The sequence below is a fragment of the Macrobrachium nipponense genome, chromosome 13 (assembly GCF_015104395.2).
Source record: "Macrobrachium nipponense isolate FS-2020 chromosome 13, ASM1510439v2, whole genome shotgun sequence".
NCBI lineage: Eukaryota > Metazoa > Arthropoda > Malacostraca > Decapoda > Palaemonidae > Macrobrachium > Macrobrachium nipponense.
The window spans coordinates 37,090,752-37,114,751 of NC_087206.1; the positions used below are offsets into that span (position 1 = coordinate 37,090,752).

Here is a 24,000-nt window from a genome sequence, read left to right on the forward strand (position 1 = left end):
AGCATTCATTCCCTCTACACGACTCACATACCGAGTGAGGATCTATGCAGCTTTAGGAAGCCTAACTTTACATTCCTTCTCTGAACAAAACCCTAAATAAACTAGGTTTCTTAACTTCAGAATCATCCATGATTATAGATATGTAAGAGAAATCCAAAAGAAAAATCCAAAAAACAGTCCAAAAAGCGTATGCCAAGCCAACAACCAAAGTGTACTTCACCATCAATCCAAATCGTCGGCAACGAGAACGAATTTCAACTATCGTAAGGACTGAACAACAGGTGTTGTCCAGCCGGCGACAGAAAATAATCTGACAGGAAAGGGGGACTGGTTCTTACACCCGCCTCCCAGCGGCGGGTAAGGTAGATCACCTGACCTACCTGTAGCGTGTGCCGCGGAGTTTTGAATTTTTCTGTCGTGACGTCAGAGACCTAAGCTAAGTATATATCTGGCAGGGAAGTTCATGTACAAAAATGTCATTTCACAGTGCATATAAGCTATGAAAAAAATTGCCAATAAACCAATTAAAGAAATTTTCTAGCATTATTGCTTTGCGATGTGTTTATTAAGACATAAGCCAGGTGAAAACTTAACTAAAATTCAATAATTCCTTAAAATTCGTCAGTCAGCAGGTCCCCCAAAAATATTAAAAAACTGAGTGACCTCTGTGTCGGTGTTGATGCATGTAATCATGGAAAACATATTAATACTTTAGATGCACGAACGACATAGTTGCAAATAAATTCAACCCATCGTGGGTAACAGGTGACAATCACTTTGATTTGATCTGAATTGATTTGATACCCCAGTGTTACAGACAAAAATGAAAAAAAAATTTGAGAAAACCTCTTGAAGAAACCAAACAGATTCATTTATGTTATCTTGTACTCAAGTTTATAAGAATATTCTCTTTTTGGGGGGGGGGCAGACGTAGTGAGAAAAGCCATTGAAGAGGTATTGTAACTCAGTGTATGCAGCTGGTGTTACAACATTAACATGTGAATTGTGCAAGGTACCATGCCTGGAGATGCCCCAATGGCTCAACATCTAGATGGAGAGCCCCACAGGAAAAGACAAAGGTACTGGTAATTAACTGGTTTTTCATAAATTATGTATTACTATTCATATTACAATTGCTATGTAAAACCATTGCTTTAAAAAGTGGAAAAAGTTCTCTCTCTCTCTCTCTCTCTCTCTCTCTCTCTCTCTCTCTCTCTCTCTCTCTCTCTCTCTCTCTCTCTCTCTCTCTCTCTCCTGAGTTGAAAGAATTATTATTGTACTAGTATGTAATATGTTTGATATTTTCAGTTAATATAACTGTAATTACAAAATTTGTAAGTGGTAGTGTTTTAAAAAGATAAAAATAACCTTTCCATTTCAGTTACGTGCTGAGATGAGAGAATTTTTATTGTAGATGTGTGTTTTTGTTGATGTTTTCAAATAATAATAATAATATTTTAATGGTTTTTATGCAATTTCTCTCTCTCTCTCTCTCTCTCTCTCTCTCTCTCTCTCTCTCTCTCTCTCTCTCTCTCTCATAAGATCTTTTACATGTAATAATTATTATTTTTCAATAATAATACTATAATGTGTATAATAATAATACTAAAACTGTAATTACAAAATTCATATGCGAGTATTTTAAATACAATAATCTCCATTTTACTCTCTTAAATACTGTAAGGACAATCTCTCTCTCTCTCTCTCTCTCTCTCTCTCTCTCTCTCTCTCTCTCTCTCTCTCTCTCTCTCTCTCTCTGCAAGTGTGAGAGGTACATGTATGTTCATATATGATTTTAAGGGTACTAATACATCTTGATATTATAGTAATACAATCATCTTAAGATTAATACAGTAATAGGATAATTCTCTCTCTCTCTCTCTCTCTCTCTCTCTCTCTCTCTCTCTCTCTCTCTCTCTCTCACATTGGCTGTTTGAATATTTCTAAGGGTAAAATGTTTCAGATGACTTTCGAAAATATTAATAATACCAATTCAATGGTAAATTTTGATGTAGGGTGATGCTTAAGTATACATTTGTTACCTGAATTTTTAAGATCTCCCCTTTTTCTGTAAGGTTTGGTCTATATCCACCTGCATCCCCCTCCCTCCACGAGGCCATGTGGTTACAATCTGTGACTGGCAGGCAGCCCCTGGGTATTGTGGGACAGGTTTCTGTTCCTGACAGTTTAAAAATAACCGGGTGAATGGTGTATAAAGTGGTAATAAGTTGGGATCGTTGCATAATAGAGCTGAAAATTCATTTATTGTTGTCCTGAGACAACTCAATAAAACGGTATTGCTAATAACCAAGATGGTTGGTGTTGTATGGTTTTTCTTGGGCTTTCATTTGGGTTTTTGATGAATCCTACTAATAGCAGGTGAGTTTGCAATGTAAGTCGATGCCATAGTAGTATAGATTCACTATGTTTTTATCAACATGACTTGTGCACTCAGTACAAGGGTGTTGACTGGTAATATGGCAACCAGTTTAACATTTGCAAGACACTGCTTACCTTAGCATGGCAACCTTATCCTATTGTGGTTCCTGACTCAATATAAGCTTCATTTTTTACTCAGGACAGGATTTAGTCGAAATTAATGTATTTTATCACCATTAACCCTCTATCAGTGCTTGTGGTAGGGAAAATTTTCCTGAGGTAGAAGAGACGGTGCCTCTACTTACTCAGTATGCCCAGTTATGCACCCTGAGTTTGGTGCTGCTGTGAATTGTGGTATATCAGGGAATGGTCTGGACATATGTCCGTTATCCCCCTTTCCAGTTTGTTCTGGCATAGGTCCCAAATCTTGTGCACCTATTGATTACTCTGCCCATGTTTTAGCTGAAGAGATTGTTGCCATTTAGAGGGCCGGCCGGCTAATGCCATATTTTAAGGACAGGACTTTAACATTCATACACTCATACACTTAAGGTGTCTCGGGACATCTCCAGACATTCATACCACTTACTAAGGTGACTTGGGACATCTCCAAGCTGCATATGATTTTTGCCTCTAACCTTTGTTTTTGTGACACCAGGCCGATTTATTCCTAAAATTACCATTTTTCAAATTTTATCTATACTTATTAAGACTTGGGATTACTACCGTCAATGAAATTTAAGATTTTTTTTTTAATTCATTTTTTTTTTACGCCCGCTCGTTATGAATTCATGCATCATATTGTGATATCTTCTCTGTGTTGCCTTGATCGTTTTACGACTTGTTATATACCAAAATCAAAGCAATTTAGTGTACAATACAACAACAAAATAATTTACCAAATCAAAGCAATTTAGTGTACAATACACAACAAATAATTAACTCGTTAACTTTGTTTTGCTCACCGCGATTTGTACACATTATATATGAATTATTTTTTTCGCACTGTCATACATTCTAATATTTATGTATGATAATGATATTTTCTTTCATTTCTGATGGTTGCATACTAAATTTCAGGCAATGACAAAAAAAGGAGCCAAAAATGAACTCTTAATCTTGAAAATTAAGCATGCCGTGATTTAAAAAAAAAAAAAAAAAAAAAAAAAAAAAAAAACAAAAAAAAAAAAAAAAAAAAAAAAACTATCCGCTTTGGCGCTCACTCGCGAACACCACCGTCATATTGGAGACACTTTCGGAAATACCGGCTAGGCATTCAAGGGTTAATAAATCATGATTATTATGAATTTCATATTCCTTTTTGTGTATTAATAAAGCAAAATTTATTTATAAATGAAGATCCCTTTGCTCAAAGAACGTAGCCTGAAGCATTGCACAACGTGTGTCAGCCCTCCCTCTCTCTCTCTTCACTAACTACACTAATATTGCGGATATTATGATCTTCAGAGCTCAGAGTGAATGATATTATGATCTTCAGAACTCGTATTAGAGTGAATTTTGTTTTCTGTATTTTAGCGAGATGTTTTGCTTGTCTTTTCCTCTTTGACATGGTGGAATTCTTGCCTAAACATAGATAAACAGATGTAAAAGCAAGAGAATGTCAAGAGGTGAAACTCGAACCTGCACCCTCTTTCATGTTTCTGCTCGCACTGAAGGGTGGTAAGCTGAGAACTCTCCCTCCTACAACTCGTGGAATCTCTACAGATGTCATTGCTTGCAATTTGTTTGACAATTATAAAAAATTACGATAAGGAATATTGCATTTTCTTGTACGGACCAATGTTTTTTGGCTTATTGAGTTACCTTTACTAATTACCCTGTAACAACGAAAGTAAGAAGAATTTTGACAAAATATTTTGTATACACATTCTCCATTGCCATATGATGGTCCTTGAGTTTTATCACAACTTGGCATTTGTCACCCTATACTCCCATATACAGGCGGTCCCCGGGTTACGATGGCTCCGGCTTACGACGTTCCAAGGTTACGACGCTTTTTCTTGAATATTCATTGAAAACTCCGCCCTGGGTTACGACGCTTGTTCCGAGGTTACGACGCTGACGCTTCCGACGCTCCGAGTTAACGACGCTTTTAAGAAGTGCATACTATGATAAGAATCCTTTATAGTTTAGCACAGTATATTAATAAAAATAAGTTTTTGGTTAGATTACAACAAAATTTTTTGAGGTTATGATGATTTTCGACACTTTTATGTCGTATTTTTTAAATTTTTTGTAGTGACGCCTCATATGCGGAACTAGTTTCCGAGCGAATGAATACACTAGCTTGGGATGCGCAGTTTATAACAGTCCAAAAGCGCAAATAGTGAAAAAATCCTTGCTAGTTTCCAGTATACATAATTAACAAAACTAAGTTTCTGGTTAGATTACAACGCAAATTCCAAGGTTACGATGGTTTTTTATGCTTTTTAACGATACTTCATACGCAGACTGAGCGGAGGGCGCATAAATTAATTTACGCTATTAAACTGTATGGTAACCATAGTCAAGGATAAGGAATGCATTCTCAAACAGTATACATATCCTTTAATACAAAACAGCAAATATCATTGAAACATTATTTCACTTAAAGAATCATTTATACTCTACTTAGACATTGGATATAAAAACCATAGTTTCTCTCTCTCTCTCTCTCTCTCTCTCTCTCTCTCTCTCTCTCTCTCTCTCTTTTCCGACGAAAATAATCACTAATAAGTGTATTTTGATGTTTATTTTCATGACTAAATACATTTTTATAATACAATAATGATTTACTAATTTTCAAATATTAATTTTGATTAATACTGTATTAGTTAGTTTAATAAGTTGAAATTATATCACATAATATTAATATTAATTTTTAATTTATTTACAGCAATAATATCAATTCATTAAGAAAATACCATAGTGAATTAGTAAGAATGAAGAATGAAGGAAATCCCAGTCTTCTTTCAGTAACCTTTCTCTAACTCCATGTACCAAAACTGTCAGATATATCAATTTTTCTGTGACAGCCGGAGGGGAAGAGCTGCTGTGTTTGGCAATCAAGTGCTCATGAAAATTCCCCTCTCTCTCTCTCTCTCTCTCTCTCTCTCTCATCTCTCTCTCTCTCTCTCTTCATATGTGATCTATTTTAAAGAAAATACAATACTAATCTCCATTGGCACTTTTAAATAAGGTAACTGGGTCTCTCTCTCTCTCTCTCTCTCTCTCCTTCTCTCTCTCTCTCTCTCTCTCTCTCTCTCTCTCTCTCTCTTTTGCCACAAACAAGGATAATACTGTGGCATAGTGGTAACTCCCTCCTCTCTTTCGCTGGAAGCGTTATAAGTATTGTTTGAGAGAACAGAGAGAGATAATTCTCTCTCTCTCTCTCTCTCTCTCTCTCTCTCTCTCTCTCTCTCTCTCTCTCTCTCTCTCTCTCTCACTGAGATGAAATAATTTTTATGGTACTAGTATGTAAAATGTTTATTGATAATTTCAGTTATTTAATAATAATAATAATAAAACTTTAATTACAAAATTCATAATGGTCGTATTTTAAAGAGATGAAAATGACCTTTCCATTTCACTTGTAAGGATAATTCCTCTTTCTTACTGAGATGAGAGAATTTTTATGGTAGATGCACGTGTTTATTATATTTTCAAATAATAATAATAGAAGTAGTAATAATACGATAACTAATTTCAAAAGAAAATTCTTCCCTTCGTCTTTTTCTGTATCAATTTCCCTACCTCATAACTCCAGTGACACTCGGAGTTGGGAAAGTAACATTGCCATACAATGGTCAACGAATTTAATGGTTTTATGTAATTCTCTCTCTCTCTCTCTCTCTCTCTCTCTCTCTCTCTCTCTCTCTCTCTCTCTCTCTCTCTCTCTCTCTCAATGAAAATATACAGTAATTTGTGAATACACAGTGTTGCACATGAAAAAAGTAAATAAGTGATAATTTTAGAGATACGTTATTGCAAATTAGTGAAAATTTCCGTGGACATGTTTTCAACAACGTCTTTCCGGCTTATGACGATTTTCGGGTTACGACGCGTCTTAAGAACGGAACCCCCGTCGTAACCCGGGGACTGCCTGTATAGGGGTATTGGCTGGCCCCCTTAATGTGTTCTTTCCTGAGCATGGGAGACTTGTGGAACTTGGTAGCTAAAGGTGATTATAGTTTTCCTCTGGTGATGTAAAATCTTGGGTATCACAAATAATTCAGCAGAGGAATATTCCTGCAAGATGCTACAGTGAAGGGTTGTGGTGCCTTTAGGGATAATATGGAAATGTCAGAAGTTTTGAACAAGATTTGAGAAGCTTTAACACCAAATATCTTGAATTCTTGTTAGTCTGAAAGAACTGATACATTGTAAACTTTTGGCAAAGCTAAGGTAGCTGTGTTCTCGGTCAACTCATCTTCCCTATTACACATTTGTAGTGGCGGTGTGTAAATGTTTGTGGGATATACATTTATATATGGTTATGGAGATATGTATTATGGCTTTCAGATATATCTTGTAAGCACCAATCACGTAATTATATACAGGTAGTGTTCAAGTTGTGATAATTCATCTAGCAATAAGCCGAGTTTACAATGGGGTTAGCAATTAATACTGATACTATAGGTTTTTTAAAATTTTTAAAAATTTTGCTTGCAACGCGCACAGGCAGCAGTGTAGAATGAAGGAAGCAACGCGCACAGGCAGCAGTGTAGAATCAAGGAATGAGTGAGACCACATTACAATAGCCTAACTTATCCCATCTTCTAGTTAAATAGGTTCTAAAACAGCAAAAGAGGATTGAAAGTACATGTTGTTTTGACGTTATACTTGTTGTGTAAATGTGCACAGACATGAACAACTGAATGAGAAACAACTGTTTTGCTAAGTGCAACTGAATTTGATGATAACAACATCCTTTGGCATGTATTTCAACCATTGTACAATAGTAAACAATTACCGTAGTTATGTTACAAATGACGTTATGCTGAATTGGACCAATATATTATCTTTTTTATAAACTAGTAGATATACCTTTACATTTAAACTAAGATATAGCTGAACCTGAGAAAACTATTGAAGTTGCTAATAAATATTATCATGCAAACTAAGGGCCGTGAAAGATAAATAATGTAAAGCTTGTAGTACGACGAAATCCAATAATACTGTTTGTTGTCTTGTATTGCTATTTGTATTATAAAATACAAACAAGCCCGATCGTGTTTTGTTGGAAAAATCAGACGACGGCGGATTTAAGATTATTTTGCCGTATTCAACTCTATTCAGAGTGATTTTCTTGCTTCTGTTTAGTGTAAAATAATCTCCAGAAATTATTTGTAAATGACAAGGTTATTTTTTCTTTATCTGAGGTTTGTAAGTTGAAAATCTACTTAAATATGTGAACTAGACTTAGTTTTTATTTTCCGTTAATAGATGCTGCTGTTTTCTGGTTATCAGTATGTACTTCAGTGTTTTCGGGTTTTGCCTAAGCACCAAGAGACCCTCACAAAATACAAAGTTAATGAATATCCATCTTTTCCTGGGCTCTTTTAAAAAGTTATGCTTTACTTCACTCTATCCAATAATACTGTTTATATTACACTGTTTTCTGGTTATCAGTATGTACTTCAGTGTTTTCGGGTTTTGCCCAAGCACCAAGAGACCCTCACAAAATACAAAGTTAATGAATATCCATCTTTTCCTGGGCTCTTTTAAAAAGTTATGCTTTACTTCACTCTATCCAATAATACTGTTTATATTACACTACATATAGCATTATAAAATACAAACAAAACTATCTATGCTTTGGTTTGGAAATAGCTAATGGCAGAGGCAGGGTTATTTCACCCTACTTGACTTTATTCAGAGCGATTTACTTGCTTCAATATAGCATAATTCAGAGCGATTTACTTGCTTCAATATAGCATAAATAGGTTATTGTTCGTTATATGAATTGCTTTTAAGTTGATACATAACTTAAATATGTATGTTTTGTTGTGAACTCACTATTTTTTTTAATAGATGGTGTTGGGAGCATGTTATTTTGTGTTGAAAAAATGATTATGTTCGTTTTCATCCTATTTCATAATGATAACAGTAAAATGTGCTCTTTCAATGTCAGTATTTTAATTTAAAATACTGTTTTTCTCCACTTATTTGCAGTAGAGTTGCATTCATGTTGCTGATGCACAATAATTGAAAGCCATTAGCAGTGACACTGTGAATATTTTGTATTCTCAGCTTCAGCTACAACTGCAGTTTGTGAATATTTTGTATTCTCAGCTTCAGCTACAACTGCAGTTTAAAGTTAGTAGTACTATACTGTATATTCCTTGCCAATCTTTTCTCCATACCAAATAAAGGTATAATGCAAAAAAATATTTGCCAATCTTTTCTCCATACCAAATAAAGGTATAATGCAAAAATATTTAAAGTCCTTTTCTACTTGATTAATGTCATTTGTAACAACAATGGCAATTTTTACTATCATTCGAAGGCTTAAATGCAAGCAAATCATTGTAATCGGATTCGGTTCAGTTGTTGTAACAGAACAGCTGTTATCGTTCAGTTGTTGGTGGCTGGCGCATTTAACCAACGATTTTAACAGTACTAAAAGTACTTTTATCATTTCTCATTTGCCTTTTTAGCTGATTTAACTAGAATAATATGATAAATAAAGAGATGGAGAAAATGTTAGTAGACTGGAAAAGGTGACTGAAATTCAAAATTTTCATTAAAAAGTTATTAAATAATAGGGCAGAATAGGCATTGTTAATAAGTCTAAGGCACTTCACTGTAAGGTGGATTGTGAGGCCCGTTAGAAATTTGGTTAGAGGCGAATTTTGTTTGCCGTCAGGCCCCTAGGAATGGAACCCCTTGCCCTTAACCGTGGTTGCCTATACATATACATACGCTAGACTAACTCTTGTTAGTTACTCGATTTCTCTTTGAACTCAATTATCATAAGCCAATCTGCATTAAAACTAGAGATTTTGCTGAAATTAATCATTATTATACCATTTATGTATGAAGTATACTGCATAATGTAGGCTAGGCTACTTTATATGTAAAGGTGGTACTGATTACCCTAGTGTAGGCTAGGCTGTATTCCAGATACAAATTTTCCAACAAACAAAGGGTTTTTTTTTGGACCCTAACCCCATTGTAAGTAAGAGATTACTGTAATTGATGTTGATTCCAGATTCTATAGTGTTTGTCTGGTCAATCAGAGGCCCTTTGTCCTGGGACAGAAGCAAGGGTATTGTTTAGCTCTGGTTGCCTTTGAGCCATTTGGCACTGGGGAGTTCAGCACTCCCATTTGTTGCTGAGGCTGTTCACCACCAAGGAGTTTGGTGCTGTGTGGCACTTAATTACCTGTGCACCACTTCTCCGTACAGTGCTCTCATTTGCAGCGCTCTTTTGTTCATGACACGACTAAAGACAGCACTCCCGTACATGCCACTCCCAGTAGCAGCAGTCATTTCCTCCATTTCTGTAGGCAGCACTTCATGCACTGCTTTTCTCCTTGCTCTTGATCTTTTTTGGAGTAGTTAAAGTCCTCTCCACTGTTGACTGCTACTTGCCATTTGTGGAAAATCCCTCAAGACTTTGAAGACTTTACTCATTTTTGTTTCTAGTGTTCTTGCTCTTCACAAATAGAACAGGATGAGTTGCAGATTATGCTTTGTTAGAACCATGGTCTGACATTGTATGACTACTGATTTTTTATGTTGAACTCACTGCTGTGTCAAGTGTAAACTTGTTGACGCAATGCGGAACTTGATTGGGTCTACTTAGACTGGGTGAATTCATGTGCAAAGGATGCAGCTTGGACCACTCCTTGCAACATGCAGTAATGCCTCAATTGACCTGTTTGACCTTGCGGCTGTTTTCAGGCAATTGAAAAGATCATGCAGTGTAAGAAAATACCTGAGGAATATACGTCAAGATTTCCTCTTTTGAGAAGTTGATAGCATTTTGTAAGAAGTTATGTAATGTTTTTGCAGCATCCCTTTGTCCCCTTGCTACAACCCCTTTCATTCCTTTTATTGTACTTCCGTTCATATCTTTCTTTCATCTAAATTTGGTGTTTTCTCCTCTTGTACCTTTAATTAAAAACCTCATTTACACTTGTTTCCCTTTCAGTGTGTAATGACCTCATATGACCCAGTGCCTGGCGTTTGGCTTCAATTTCATGTGCAAGTTCCGATATAAGATGCCTATAGTTGGCCACCAGAAAATTAGATAAGTCAGAAAGGCTGATGGGGTATCATTTTCGGACGAAATTTTGTTAGGATTTTCAACCTTTGTTCACAACATACATCACTAAGGCTGTCTTGGATAGGTTCAAGGCTATGGAGCAGACCTTAGAAGAGAAAGTCTATTCCAAGAAAGCTTTTTCCAAATGCACCCGTAATTTCTGGGAAAGTCTTTTAGGTTTGATGCTTTCCTTGTAGATCAAGTTGCATGATGTTCATGCAATTGTTACACCATATAATTGCAAGGAAAACCTTTCCTTACCAATTTTAGAGGTGTACTGCCCATAGGAAGGGGGAAGGGAAGTTTACCTTCATCTTCATTAATACTTTCTGGCTTGTAGATATTTCTTTGCTATGTGGAGTCAATGGCACAGGACTCCTTCCACACATAACTGCATAGGTACAGGACTCCATCCACTCTTTACTACATATAGTTTAATGTGGCATCCTTTATGAGATTCTTGGTCTTGTGGTATGACCCTAAAGATTAATAAATGTAGCCTGTGGAATATGTTTTTTCATCAGGTAAGGAAACACCATTGGCTGCATTTAATTTATAGTAATGTATGACTTATAGAGGGATAGCTGATTTTACTTTTCAACTTATTAATGTGGGAATGGGCAACATAAGAGATATATTTCATTTTAAGAATATAAAGGTTTTTTTTTGTGCTATCCGGTGCACCTTGATGGTGCAGAAGGTAAAGGTAACCGAGAGATAAGTAGTTAAAAAAAACCTTGAATTAAATATCCACATTCTAAATCAAATCATATAAGGGAAGTGAAATAAAAGTAGTAGAGTTTGAAAGTTAACATAATGTGACAAGTTTGCTGTAGGTGGAGTAGGAGTATAGTAGGTAGCCTAAAACACCTAAATTGTTGAATAGCAAAGGCACCTCCTTATTTTGCCATTGCTGCTATTGTGGTTGAATGTCCTTTTGTCCCAGTACTTGGATTTAAATGTCTGCATCACCCGTTTTTTTAATGACTGATAAGCTCGTCATCTACATACTCAAACAGTTGTGGGATTTTATTTGCTTAAGACTGATGGTCCATATATAACACAATAACAGTAATGAAAATATATATCTTGTCTGAGATTTTGTCAATTTGGCAATATTACTGTAATGCTTGGTGGGTATAAACATTCATCTGATATAATGCCAGGTTTTTAGAGGTAACAGAATTGTACTTGGCAGGAGAATGGGTGCTGTGGTTGTATCCAGATCATCTCAAGCATCAGTATTATCTGTACACCCAGGGAGTGGTGCTGTACTTCCTCAGACAAGTTTCACCCTTGGAGCAACTGGCACAAGTGGAGAAGGTATAGTTTTTTTTTTTCATCGATCCTTTGCAGTTTTCAGAGGTCCCTTGTACATGGGACGGGTTTGTTCAGGTAATAGCTAACAGCTGCTCATTTCAATATGCCCTTTGTTTCCTGAAATAACTGAAGTGAGATGATTTTAATAGTAAGAAGGTGGTGACTATTGTCATCAGTGATTTATTTACAAAATCCTTGTTTGAATTAAATCCTGCCATTTGCCAATAGTAAGTTGATGTATTGTGGCATAATTAACCCTTAAACGCCTAATCGACGTATTTTACGTCGACATTTTTTGTCCTTGGGTTCCGACCGGACGTTGACATACAAAACGTTTTTTTTTTAAATTCGCGGAAAAATACTTGTAGGCCTACCAGCCAAAAACTTTTGAATCAGGTGCCCTGGGGGATGCTGTGAGTTCACGAACCAAGGTGTTGTTTTGTTTACAATTGTTAAGCAGGCGTGCAAGCGCGAATTTCTTTCTTATCGCACTAAAAAGTATCGGTGACACATCTTGGAAAGTATTTCGTCACTTTGACATAATTTTTCCACCATTTTTAATTATCGTTACATGAAGTATTATATATGAAAATGTGTGGAATTTTATGTAGAATACAACAACAAAAATACTCATGATTGTAGCTTTTAGCATTTTTGAAATATTTTCATATACATAACAATAAGTGCCAAAATTTCAACCTTTGGTCAACTTTGACTCTACCGAAATGGTCGAAAAACGCAATTGCAAGATAAAATTCTTATATTCTAGTAATATTCAATCATTTACCTTCATTTTGCAACATGTTGGAAGTCTCTAGCACAATATTTTGATTTATGGTGAATTTATGAAAAAAACTTTTTCCGTACGTGCGTGCGGTAACTATTCCGAAAAAATCTCGCATGCAATTGTTGTAATGTTTGCACCATTTTAAAGTAGCCATTACATAATGTTTTATATATGGAAATTGCGCAATTTCATGCACAATACAACTAGAAACAACCCATGGTTGTAGCTTTTATCAGTTTTGAAATATTTTCATATAAATAACGATAAGTGCCAAAATTTCAACCTTCGGTCAACTTTGACTACCGAAATGGTCGAAAAACACAATTGTAAGCTTTAAAACCCTTATACTCTAGTAATATTCAATCATTTACCTTAATTTTGCAACAAATTGGAAGTCTCTAGCACAATATTTTGATTTATGGTGAATTTATGAAAAAAAACATTTTCCTTACGTCCGCGTGGTAACCTTCCGAAAAAATCATACGTGCGATTGGCTGTAATGTTTACACCATTTTAAATTGGCCATTACATAAAGTTTTATATATGAAAATGTGCACAATTTCATGTAGAATACAACAATAAATAATTGAAGGTTGTAGCTTTTCTCATTTTCGAAATATTTGCATATAAATCACAATAAATTAAAAAAAAAAACCACGTTTGGTCAAATTTGACTCTACCGAAATGGTAGAAAAACACAATTATAGGGTAAAACTCTTACAGTCTAGTAATATTCAGTCATTTATCTTCATTTTGAAACAAATTTGAAGTCTCTAGCACAATATTTAGATTCATGGTGAATTAAAAAAAAAAAAAAAAAAAAAAAAAAAAAAAAAAAAACTCCTCGCGCGGATTCTCCGCCCAAATCACCGAAATGCGTACGTCGCATTATCATAATATTTGCTCCATTTCATAGAGTTTTATGTATGAAAATGTCCGCAATTTTATGTAGAATACAACTAAAAATTATTGAAGGTTGTAGCTTTTCTCATTTTTGAAATATTTGCATATAAAAAAAAATATATAAAAGAATTAGACATTCGGTCAACTTTAACTCGTCCGAAATGGTCGAAAACTGCAATTGTAAGCTAAAACACTTACAGTATAGTAATATTCAATCATTAATCTTCATTTTGAAACAAATTGGAAGGCTCTAGAACAATATTTAGATTTATGGTGAATTTTTGAAAAAAGTTGTTTACGTCCACGTGTTACGAATTCATGCATATTTTTGTGATAATATTTTCTCGTGTTGCTTTGATCAGTTTACAATGTGTTATATACCAAAATGATTGCAATTTAGTGTACAATACAACGAAAAAAAATTAACTCTAGCTTTAACCGTTTTGCTCATAGCTCGATTTGAATACAATTATATATGAAATTTTGTTTTTGCGCTATCATATATCGCATTATTTATATATGATAATGATATTTTTTGAAAAAAATATTTTTTTCGCTTTGGCACTCACTCCGAGACCCCCTCGGCACACGGGAGACGATTTATATTATACCCCTTAGGCGTTGAGGGTTAATCTCTTTCTTGTACTTACAGTCCAAGTGTTAACAAGTCAATAATTCTCTCTCTCTCTCTCTCTCTCTCTCTCTCTCTCTCTCTCTCTCTCTCTCTCTCTCTCTCATTAGTGAACTCACTACCAGAGGTACAGGTATGGTCTTTGCCAGATGCAAATTTTTTTTATTGATATCAACTTTTTTCCAGCGGGCACCACAAGATTTATCCTCTTCCTAAGACCTCAGGTTTGTTAGCTATGAAAAATAGAATTTTAATTATGCAACTTACCCAATAATTACATAGCAATAGTTTCTGTTATTCGCAACAATGTAGATTCAGATTTCGTGTTAGCGACACCGATAAGGTGTAGGTGATACAGTCTCAGCCCAAAGCGAGTAGGGTAGGAATGACACAGCCAATTAGCGCATGCCGTTTCCGAGACTCGCGGTGGAAATGTCTGGTGTCAGCAGCAGTTATTCAATATTCACCTGTTATTTCCCAGATTTCATTATACAAACAAAGTGGAATAACTTCAACCAAAAGCATTAGGATGTGTTTTTTCCTTGTGTTTTTGCTTTTCACTGAAGTAGTACATCTCAAGTTTGCATTTAAGCGACATGCAGTTAATTGGTCAAATACTTTGATGAGTGTTGGACTAAAATATGAAAACATTGGTTTGTCGGACTGTTGTTTATGCTTGTTAACAATCGGATATTGTTCCATAACACATTTCAATAGCGATCTTTTGATTAAATAATTTTTACAATGAGGATAAGTGAGATGTTACTTAGCTAATAAGCAAGTAGCAAGATAAGGGAAACACTGCGTTAGCTATCTTCCTGGTAGAGTAGCATGATAATGTAAACATTGCATTCATTACCAGAGTGGTGTTGGTGTTGAATTTTTTCTCCGAATTTTATTTCCGCAAGACATGTTGGCAGGATTAATAAAGGGATTTTGACGTAAGGAAAAATCTATTTCTGGGCGATTGGCTCGTGTCGCCAGCGAAATATCCTTTAATCTATTATTTCTAGGGTAAATGTACTAACACATACCAGAGAATAAATAAAATAAAGGAAAAAAGAAAAAGGTCAGTATAACTGACTCGCTCACCTCCAGGAAGGGTGTCGGTATGAACACTAGGCGAGTGAGACCACTACCACGAGCCAAATGCCAATAGAAATCTCCCACTACAAAAACCCTCCAAGAGGGGAGCCGACCCACCCAGAGTGAGAGCTCGTACTACTACTACTCCATCCCATGCTGCCGACTGCTGCGCCTCTGGTGGCCATCCTGAAGTTAGCAAGACAATCTTGGGCGAAGGGATGGTAGGGTGGGATTTCGCTGGCGACACGAGCCAATCGCCCAGAAATAGATTTTTCCTTACGTCAAAATCCCTTTTCTGGGCTCAGCTCGTGTCGCTGCGCGAAATCGTACCAGAGAAATAGCACAAGATTGTAAACAAAAGTAATAAAATAAATCAGAATAGGTCTCAAATAAAAGATAAAATAAATATAAAGGGAATATAATTGCTAAAAAGATACATATACACAGTGATATAAAATTAGAAATATGCTTAAATTACGCTTAATTCTAATCATGTTTCTTAACATAAGGTAATTTACATATATACAGGTAAAATGGCTTACATGTATCAAATGATATCTGTGTAAAAGAATGTATCAAAACATAATAGCAATTAACATAAACAGATAAATAAAACAATCAACCATGATAATATATAAAGGAATGTATATGACTTAATATACAAAACCCGTAACCATTATGATATGATGTATCCCCTAGCATAAAAATAAGGGGGTAACATCCATGAGATCAATGTTTATAATCATCTGTGAGTGTCCCTAGCAAAACAAAAAGGGGCACCCACTACACTATCATAAAAGCAGCTAAGACACAAGGTAAATGCAAATGAACAAGCAGGAATAGACGAACTGTTGGTGAGGCAGGTAGAAAGGAGGACTGAATCTTCTACTACAAATTAGCTAGAGTCAGGGAAACTATGTTACCCGCTGCTACAGCTGGGAATTTCAGAGCTTCCAAGGACTTAAGGTAGTGACGTTTGAACACTGTCGCGATTTCCATCCGGTATACTTTTTCACTCATCGAAGTTCATATGTTGAAAATAATTAATTGAGGTGGCTACTGCCCTGACATCATGTGCTTTCGGGAAAGAGTCAGGATTGGCTTGCTTAATAAAGTACAGGATTTGTTGCCTGATGCCTTTAATGGATAAAGTTCCACCTTTTTCCCTCTTAAAGAGGGGACCCGATGAAGATGAGGAGGTCCTGGACAGAAAGGCTCGTAAGGTTGAAACTGGGCAAAGGGATACATCTTGTGGAAGGGGTAGTACCTTCCAAGGTTCCCACCTCATCAAAGGATCTTCATTCTTTGCTAAAAAGCTACGTTCCGGAGAGAGTAGGACTTCCCCTGTGGGAAGGAATTGAATATGATCCGGATCCCTGGATAAAGCCGACAGTTCTGAAATTCTTGCTCCTGAAGCTAAGCTTAATAAAAATAGGGTTTTTTTCTTAAGAGCATTATAAACGAGCATGTGTCATTATCGGTTTCTGAAGCCAGTTTTAGAACATCGTTTAAGAACCATGAAACTGACGTAGGCCTTACAGAAGGCCTAAGTCTAGCACATGCTTTAGGAATAGACGAGAAGTAGGAGTCCGTCAAGTCTATGTTGAATCCAAATTGAAATATCTTTTTCAAAGCTGACTTGTTTGTCGTAATCGTGCTAGCTGCTAAACCTTTTTCAAATAAGGATCTGAAAAAGGATATAGCTGAATTAACTGTCATGATTCTAATATGTGATTCTCTCAGGAAGATTGCTAACTTTTTGACAGCAGCATCATACTGTCTCAAAGTTGAATCCCTTTTATCGGATTCCAAGAAGAGAATATTCTGAGGGTCAATATTTGCATCTCTTTTTGCCGCAAACTTCATGAAATCCATAAAGTTAGGGTTTTGAGAATCCCTGAGGAAGCGAACACAGTCTTCGTTTGTACTGACTGGGAGAGCCTGGGACTGGGGATCCGAAGAGGACGAAGGCCCAGCTCCAAAATTAGAGGATACCAGTTGCTCTTCGGCCAGTCTGGGGCTACTAGAGCACTTGACCCTTGAATGTCCTGAGTTTGTTTAAATACTTTCATGAGAAGATTCACTGGAGGGAAGACATAAATCTTCTTCCAGTTGTTCCAGTCTAGAGCCAGGGCGTCCGTGGCATAGGCCAGAGGGTCCAGGTTGGGGCTACATAACACTGGTAGTTTGTTGGTTCGCTTGAGATGCGAAGAGATCCACCTGTAGCCCTGGGACTCTTTGAAGGATCCATTGGAACGAACTGTTGTCCAGTGACCATTCCGACTCTAGGGGCACTGATCGGGATAGGGCGTCTGCTATGACGTTTCTCACTCCAGCTATGCGAGTGGAGGAAAGATGCCAACTGAACTTGTCTGCCAGGAGAAGATGGCTATCATGACATGATTTAGATGACGTGACTTGGAGCTCCTCTGTTTATTACAATGCACTACCACTGCGCTGTCCAGGACTAGCTTTATGTGGGAGTACTTTTGTGGGCGCAACCTTTTTAGAGTCAAGAACACTGCCATTGCCTCCAGCACGTTTATATGGAAACTGACGGAACTGAGGTGACCAAGTCCCTTGAACATTTGACCTGGGAATACCCTCCCCAGCCGCTTAAGGACGCGTCTGTGTGGATTGGGTGATCCCTGGTGGAGGGAACTGAAGGGGTACTGACACTGACAAATTCTTGACTTTCGCCCCACGGCCGGAGTCTATTCTTTAGAATCAGAGGCACTGAGGATATTTTTTAGTTTGTCCCTGGACCTGGCATTTGCTCGCGAGCGCCAGATTCTGGTTAGGTCTTTCAGTTTGGCTTTCATTAAGACGTTCGTCACTGATGCAAACTGGAGAGAACCCAGGATCCTTTCCTGAGCTCTCCTTGATGCTAGTTTGTGACTTAGAAATTGCTTGACTGACTTCGCTATTTCTTTCCTTTTGGTTGATGGAATTGACAGAGTGTGGGAGGATAGATTCCATTGAATGCCCAGCCACTGAAAGTTTGACTCTGGAGTGAGTCTTGATTTGGTCCTGTTTATCTTGAAGCCTAGATATTCCAGGAACTGAATCACTTTCAGTGTAGCTCTGTTGCATTCCTCGACTGTTGGGGCCCAGATCAACCAATCGTCGAGATACGCTACTACCATAATCCCTTGTGATCTGAGTTGTTGCACTACCACTTCCGCTAGCTTTGTGGAACACTCTTGGGGTGCCCACGTTGAGTCCGAAGGGAAACTACCTTGAAGGAGAATGTCTGGTCTCCTATCTTGAAACCCAGATACGGACGGAAGTGTCTTGCAATAGGGATATGATAGTAGGCGTCTGTAAGATCGATAGAGGTGGTGACGGCCCCACGGGGAAGTAAGGTCCGCACCTGTGAGATCGTGAGCATCTTGAACTTGTCGCAGCGGATGGCTAAGTTTAAGCGGGACAAGTCTAAGATTACCCTTCTTTTTTGTGAGCCTTTCTTTGGCACGCTGAACAAGCGACCTTGAAATTTTAATCTCTTGACTCTCGCTATAGCTCCTTTCTGAAGGAGGTCCTCCGCGTACTCTGTCAATTCTTTGGAAGGAAGTTGACGGAAAGGTCTGGCTGGAGGTGGGTTCGTCAACCAGCTCCAACCCAGACCTTTTGACACTATGCTCTGAGCCCATTGGCTGAAGTTCCACCTGTGGCGAAAGTGAAACAGCCTCCCTCCTACCTGAAGTTCTTCATTGGTTCTGGTAACCGCCTCGGCCTCCTCTGAAGTGCCTTCCCCTATTAAAGGGGCCTGCCGATCCCCTTCCACGAAAGGACCGCTTACCTCTGCCTCCCTTACCCGAGCGGTCATACTTCTGCGAAGCTTGACTCTCGAAGGCTTGATTGTAAGCTGGAGAGATGGCGTAAGAGGTGGAAGGCTGAGGCTGAGGGGATATCACATAAATTGGCTGTGATTGGCCCTTAGAAGTGGAAGGTTGGGCTGTCTGCACTAATGGCACCGCTGGAACTTGCTGAGGAAAGCGTGGTTGCTTTTTCTGGTAAGGTTGGAAACGCCTGGGTTTCCTCTGTCCCTTACCTCTAGCTGTCAGGTCTTGCCTCCTCTTAGCCGTAAGGCCCCAACGGTCCTTAAGGCTCTGGTTCAACCTCGTAGCCTCTGCCTGGACTTCCTTTACCATAGCTTCTGGGAAGAGATCTGCTCCCCAGACGCTAGACGAGAGTAACCTATTCGGCTCATGCCGAATGGTTGCCTCTTGAAGGACATGCTTCCTACAATTCGTTCTAGCAGTGGCAAACTCAAACATATCTGACTGTACCGTTTGAGTCAGGGCTTTGGTCATGAGCTTAAAAATCGGTTCCGATCCATATGCCATGGTTGCTACCTCAGTCATAGCCATAGAATTAATTGATCTGGCTAGACGCGATTTCGCGTCAAATTCAGCCTGAATAAGGCTATCTGGGAGCCTGGGTAGCTTTTCACCAAACTGCTCCATAGCACAGTCCGGTTTGAGTTTGCCAGCTGAGAATGTGTTTCGGCAAGTCTTCCCACAAATCTCCAACTGAGGGGAGTAACGGAGATGTGGGATCTGCTTCCTTTAACTGAGGTATGGCTCCCCCTTCTGGGCCGCTGGGATGGTCGACTTCGCGATCTTGGTCAGGAACGGGAGCGGGTGGTACTCATCCATTGTGAAAATGGTAAAGGGACTCTTAAAAGGTTGTATCTTGGTATTAGAACAATCCATGTCCTCTAAACACCTGAGCCATTCTCTCTGAGCCTGGTCTCGTGAATGAGGACTGTCTCCTTTGGTACCCTATCGTCCCGAACCATAGCCGAAGGTGTGAGCCTTGCGTAGCCTATGAACGGAGGCTGGAGGTCTTCCGGGTAGAACTCGAAGTCCTCTATTCTTCGAGTCCCAAACAAAAAAATCCGGAATAGAGATGAGACCGTCCTGGAAGGGGGCGTATGACGCTACTCTCCATGGGTTGTTCATAGAGAACGGAGGTAGTGAGTCATACAGAGGGAGCTGAGTTCCACTTGTGTTGGAAAGTGGAGAGGCTAGAGGAGCTTCTCTCTCAGCCCGGCTGTAATGGAGTCTTGGGAAGTAATCCTATCCGACAAACGAGAGATCATTTGTTCCATACTATTCTTTAGGGACCCAACGAGATCGCCCACCTGTTGCAACAGGCCAGCATTGGGGTCCAAAGCCGGAGCTGCTGCGGAGGTGGAGGGGAGGCTCTGAATCGGAACCAAGGGTAGCGGAACTGGTGACTCTGCCGGAGTGCGAGATCTCTCTCTGGAGGATTTACTCCCTCGAGGACTTAGAGCCGGAGCTAGAAGCTTTAGACCTGTCTGCTCCGGGATTCCCAGCCGGAGACTTACGGGAGGAGGATGAAGCCGAGGTCGTCTTCTTAGACGACGATGACGTCTTAGTCAAGGTCATCACTTTACCCTTGACCTTAGGTCTAACCGAAGCGTCAGGAGGAGCATATAATTCGTCACCCGTAAAGCCTTTGGAAAGGATGGAGAGGTTGCAGGAGTAGACGAAACAGTTACGCCCAAGGGTGACCCTTGGGTGTCCACCTTACCTACCTCGACCAAACAGGTCGTCTACACCTACCATAGGTTCAACATTAATATCTAGGAGTCGCGACGTCCGTGGAGATATCCTGGTCTTGATCAGTTAATGAGGCAGCCAGCTGTTGTTGGATGAAGGCGATAGTCGGGGCCGCCTGTGCTGGGTCGACGTATCCTGTCGCCTTGCCTCCGGGGAAGATTAATACTGCCAACCGTTTCTCTCCAGGATGTAGGGCATACCCTTGGCGGCGTTCTTCCCAAAACCGCCGACCCAGGCCGCCAGGGTAGCCAGTGCGGTATCCCTTACCCTACCTGCTGGCGCCTGGAAGAGAGGGCGTAAATTAGATTTAAGAATCACTTAAAACTTAAACTTAAAGTATAACTTAAAACTAGATGCCTTAAGTTAAAGTTAATGATGAAAAACTTAAGCACTAAAATAGAAGCGGAGCAGCTACTGGAGATGGAATACTTACCCCTTCCAAAAGCGGGCTCACCAGATCGTAACATATGGTAGACAGATGAGTATCTTAAAAGGCATCACTTACAAGACTAAAGGGACAGAAGAACTCCGTTGCATGCCGGAGCTCTGGAAAAAAATTTGGGTCATAACCCCCTCCCTGCATTGCCTATTTTTCCTCCGAATAGGCTAAAATAATCCCTAGGAGATCCGGTAAGACATGTAAAGGAGGGGGGGGGGGGGGGGGGGGGGGTGGTTAAGGTACTTAAGATAAACTTAAAGTTAACTTAAAACTTAACTTTAAACCTAAAACACAAACGAACCGGACCAAGTCCAGTGCGTAGGCGGAGTGTAGTAACTCAGCAAAACGGTAAGGTTAGCATGACCCACTGTATGTTCCGGTCCACTCTACTGGGGTGGACTAACATCTTTCCGCTGGATACCCGGACTCCGGTCCCCCAGGAAGGAGCCCTAGTAAGGTGGGAAAGGGCGAGAAGACATACAGGCTCGAGCTAGCCCGGAGCGACAAGGTAGCAACGGAGGGGGGGCGGGAAGGCCAGTAACCCCCCACTACGTACCACCCGGCCGGACCGAGAAGCCGGAGAGGTCGAGGCCCGTCTGGGTCTGTCCCGACTCCCTAGCCCCTCGACCTGAGGGATGAGAGAGAGGCAGGCTCGGGTATGCGGAGCGAGCATGGGCAGACCGACCCACCCCCACCCCAAGACTCTATGGAAGAGCGGGATAGGGGGGGGAAGGGTGACTGGGCGGAGGCGTCTGGCTGTCCCGTGATCACGTAGTGACCACGAGGCGGTAAGATCAAAATAAGACAAACTAAGCCTAGGACACACCAACTGATCAGAGAGGATGCTATCGGGAAGCAATTCTGAACTGAAAAGCGGTAGAATATAGGCCCACTGGGCCCAAAACCAACTGATCAGAGAGATGCTATAGGGAAGCAACCGAACTGATGAGCGGTAGTATAGGGCTCACTGAGCCAGGACCTAGGCCAAGCCAGACGCCTAACTAACCTAACTATAACAAAATACATAGTATAAAATAAATAAAAATGAAAGGAAGAAAGCAATATAGCAGGAGAAAAAATCCAGGAGTGTAACGACTAACCCGAAGGCAAAAGTCACCACTCAAAGCTAGTCAGAGGGCGATACTAAGAGCCGGGACTAGGGTCTGGATAGAAGAAGCCTACATAAGGTAAAAGACATGCATGCATGGCAAACCTGAGTAGACAGTACCCTAAGTAAAGCGGATAATAATATAGAGCGTACATAAATAAAGGGATGTTCTAGGTATGGGAGACCGAGAACGAACCCACCACGCGGCAGAACCATGCTGCCATGCTTCCGACCCCGAGTTCGTATTTATACCTAAAAAACGGCAAATACTGACTGAGGGCCGAAAAGAAACAACTAACCATAATTACTGAGTACTTAACTTAGCTGCTGCAATAGCTGCACGCTCCATTATAGATAAATCCAACGAAAGGGCACAAAAAACACAAGAGAGAAAAATATCACAACCGACTCGTGTGCGCTAACTTGAAAGGATGGCCACCAGAGGCGCAGCAGTCGGCAGCATGGGATGGAGTAGTAGTAGTACGAGCTGCTCACTCAGTGGGTCGGCTCCCCTCTTGGAGGGTTTTTGTAGTGGGAGATTTCTATTGGCATTTGGCTCGTGGTAGTGGTCTCACTCGCCTAGTGTTCATACCGACACCCTCCTGGAGGGTGAGCGAGTCAGTTATATACTGACCTTTTTCTTTATTTTATTTATTCTCTGGTATGTGTTAGTACATTTACCCTAGAAATAATAGATTAAAGGATATTTCGCGCAGCGACACGAGCTGAGCCCAGAAATTATTGTTTTAAGGGGTTTTTCACTGCTTTAGCTTCTTAGTGTGTTTGCTACTGCAACGAATTTGCTATTAATTTAACACTTATCGATCTTCCAAATTGTTGGCGGTAGCCTACGGGAAACCGACTTGCACTGTTTACAACCACCCTGTGCGATGTGGCAACGCTGTAGCGCGGTATAAAAAGTCAGGTTGGCGCCTTCAGGTCAGCAGAGCCATATTTCGGGGCCTTCAGGTCAGCAGAGCCATATTGAGACATACAAAACTATCTCGATACAGTAAATCATTTAAAATTTTTTTTGTATTCACTTCGAAAGTAGCAAACAAACATCAGAGTATAGACATATGAAATGAAAAAACAATCACGACAAAATAATATATGACCAAAATATTACACAGAAGACAAAAGCAAAATTTTTCAACACAAACTAAAGAAGTACATGAGGAAAAAAAAGAGCTCTAAGAATCAGGGCTTTTACACACACACACACTCTCTCTCTCTCCTCTCTCTCTCTCTCTCTCTCTCTCTCTCTCTCTCTCTCATCTCTCTCTCTCTTTTTCTGTTATTTTCTATTCAGTTCATTACCTTTTCAGTGTATTGTTTTTGAGTTTAAATAGCTTCATATTTTATCTTTTCTAATTGAGGTGTGTTTTGGCGCACATTAAGTGCTCTAGTGTTAGTCTCGGGCTCTTGTAATGCATTTTTATTTCATTAGTTTTGTGTGGCTCCAAATGAATCTCATTTCAACAG

At 39.3% G+C, this 24,000-nt stretch overlaps 1 protein-coding gene across 2 annotated transcripts in view; it reads left to right on the top strand.

Moving 5' to 3' along the window:
• LOC135225745 (uncharacterized) overlaps positions 1-24,000 on the top strand; it is a 221,641-nt gene that overhangs the window by 136,390 nt on the left and 61,251 nt on the right. For both annotated transcript variants that reach the window (XR_010317084.1, XR_010317083.1), the window contains exon 5: positions 11,849-11,973. The gene's annotated coding sequence lies outside the window, so the exon portion shown is untranslated. The remainder of the gene's footprint in view (positions 1-11,848; positions 11,974-24,000) is intronic.